The sequence below is a fragment of the Amblyomma maculatum genome, chromosome 2 (assembly GCF_055883805.1).
Source record: "Amblyomma maculatum isolate TAMU_Amacu chromosome 2, ASM5588380v1, whole genome shotgun sequence".
Lineage (NCBI taxonomy): Eukaryota > Metazoa > Arthropoda > Arachnida > Ixodida > Ixodidae > Amblyomma > Amblyomma maculatum.
Window position 1 is genome coordinate 207289293 of NC_139345.1, and position 3028 is coordinate 207292320.

The 3028-nt window shown below is 46.4% G+C and overlaps 1 pseudogene; it reads left to right on the plus strand.

The window, feature by feature from the left end:
* Positions 1–2678, plus strand: LOC146201132 (uncharacterized; annotated as a pseudogene).
* The last annotated feature ends 350 nt before the right edge of the window (positions 2679–3028 follow it).

Below are 3028 nucleotides of genomic sequence, written 5' to 3' on the forward strand. Positions count from 1 at the left end.
ATGTGCAGTGCAGGAGTGTCTTCACTGTGCAATGATCACCTGCTCATCGAAGAAGTACGGCAGAAGCCGGTTCTTTATGATCAGCGGCTGAAGTCACACCGTGACAAGCAACTACAAAATGATGCATGGCTGCAAATACCCAGTGCATTGAATCAAACCAGTAAGTGATTTTCAATTTTTTATTTGCGGACAAACTGTCAACAATCAAATGCTCTCTCTCGCCTATAAAATTCAGGTTATGGCGCAATGCGAGTGTTGATAATGTTTACGGTAATGCGCTGCCCGTTTTGTTTCAGTGCATTTTCGCAACCCGTCAGATATACCTGCGTACCTATAATTACCGACATGTTTGCAATAATGCTTTTATGTGGTAGGATAATGGATCCTGTCAAGGTGTTTTTCGGGCGTTGTTGTTGCTGTGTCGCTAACACTCTGTGAAGTAGCGATTTCTGGTGCAGAGGTGGGCTTGGAAATCTCTTACGAGTGTGTCACTGATTTAGTTTAAATCAGCATAAGATCTAGCACAGAAGTGCTATTCGCTGTATGTGACAACCATCGGTGTAGAGTTGAACCGTAAACCGAATCATTCAAGGCTGTCTATGGGAACGGTTCACTATGAGTCTGCAGGAGTGTCTGCATGAGGACCGACTATGCTATCACTTCGTCACACATAATAAGCCAGTACCCTCTTTGATTCTGTTGCCACCCTGCCGAACTCAGACTGGCAGGCCATAATAAACGTTCTCTACGTCGGTGTACATAAACAACATGCTCGGCTAGAAATACGGCAGCAGTCAGCTTCCTTTCAGCGTACGCCGTGTGCAATGTGTTGTTTGCATTGTGTAAACACGTTCTTTTTCTATGCTCAATGCAGCGGCAGTGTTACAGCACTGCTGGAGCTATCTCCGACAAAAGTTCCTTCGGCTACGAAAGGTGTATGTAAAGTCTGGAAGTGGCGCAGCGGACGTGGAGAAAGCATGGGTCCTTATGCCAAACCTTATGTTCCTGGTTGACGCTATACAACGCCGAAGGTAAAAGCGAATTATTAGCTTTATTGCTAGTCAGTAGCTGTGGAATTTTGCTGCCAAGCATGGGTTGATAATTTTAGAAGCAGCTGCAGCGGCCGTATTTTGACGAAGAAATGCAAGCAGTTACGCTGAGCTGTTGCGCAGGAGGAAAGCACGCTCCCGCTGTTCCTTTTTGGTTTTAGATTTTTTAGTGCTTTGCGACCGGAGGCGTCCAGGCGTTTGTAGGACGTTCTTCGTTGACAACAAGTGAGGGAGCAGTATTGCCCTGCAGCAAAAGGCCGATGCTTGGCAAGGTTGTGGTCGGGCCGCAGAACCGAGCTGGCGTTGACCCACTGGTGTTTGAAAGAAGACCGCCGTAAAAGACGAAAAGTAAACAGCATCTGCCGAAGGGGGGGGGGGGGGAGTTAATGGGACGCATTCCGCGAACGTTTGTGTCTATTGCGCACCCCGACTCATTGTTTGGATACAGCTGCACGACCATTTCATTCGCCGCACCGAAACGTCTCGAAGATCCCTCTCCGACATTCGTAAAGTGTATCTCGTGCAGGGCTGCTGAAGGACCGCGCGCCAGAAGTACGTGCAAACGGGGGTTGTCGAAAAAAAAAGGATGTACCGACTGAGATAGGACCTTCGCCCCGAAGCAAAGACTCACCCCGCTACCTGCCAGATGGAAACTCCCCGCTGGCGTCACGCACCGCCTTGCTTCTTTGACCGAATGTTGGGGAACTCTTGCGAGCAGCAGCCTCAAACGTTTGCCGGCAAAGTACTGGGGAAGCGTGAGGACGGAAGCTGGCGTGCAAGGCCACTGCCACACTGCCTGCGGTGGACAGGCATGCGCTTGAACCAAATTCGTTCACATTTCTAATTTCTTGCTCTGCTATAGTTTACATTCGAATTTTTATTGAAGAAAAAAAAATGTGTACCGTCACAAGTAGTGCTGGAGAATTTTGTTTTCATCGGAGCCTAATTCATTCAAGAGAAAATTTCTAGCATTTATGCTCAGTTGTACTGTAACAAAGGGTGAACAGGAGTGGAATATTTACAAGCTAAAGCCAGCCTGTACAATTGGGCACATTGGCTTGTCAATGTTAATAGGAAGTTTAAATATAGCCCCACGTGATAGAGATTTGCGTTGCGCTGTTCTCTTCGTAATTTTATCCATGCCTGATTTTGTGTGAATATAGGCATCTAATGTGTTTTTGTTTTTGTCATTACTGTACGCAGCCTGGCGTGAAGAGACGAACCTACAGCTGCAGTTCCTTTGACTCAGCAGCCACTTCAGCCAGTCAATGACTCAGTTGCATCTGTTGAAGGTCTATGCTGCATGTTCTATGTTGACAGCACTCAGGAGGAGACTTCATTTCCTGAGGATATTATGAAAGTGTCACCTCTTCCAGAAGCTTCGAGAGAGCCAAGCAACGAGGGAGATAGTAGGTCTGCATCAAATGTACCTTCTTGTTCAGAAGAAACGGCTGCATCGGCTAAAAACAAGCGCACAAAACGAAGTCAGTAGATGAGAACTAACACTTCTTATTGAGTTTGAAAGGCCTCCTCGGTAAGGTGGACGAGAATACAAAAGAGCATCTAAAACTTAAAATCCACAAACTATTGGTTGAGGAAGCATTCAAGCTGAACGATACAGATGTTTAAAGGAGTAGAAGCCCTAAAATTTTGGAATGTATTCTTTTGTTCTGTGTGATGCAATATACTCCGCCTCGGAGGCGGTTTCCAGCACTGTCAAAGAAGGGAAACCTGGCCTAATGAGGATCATATGCACTACAATAGATAATTGTGCAGTTACTGTCGCCTACAGGCATCACTCCCCTCCAATTAATGGCTGGGGCGACAGCAGCAGCCCAATTACCTATTGTAGTGTGCATGATCCTCATTGGGCCAGGCTTCCCATATGTGCTGCAAACAGCTTCTGAGACAGAATAAAAACAATATGCTGGGCAGATTTTTTTTCTTACATATAGAGGTAATAGTTCCCATAGACCCTA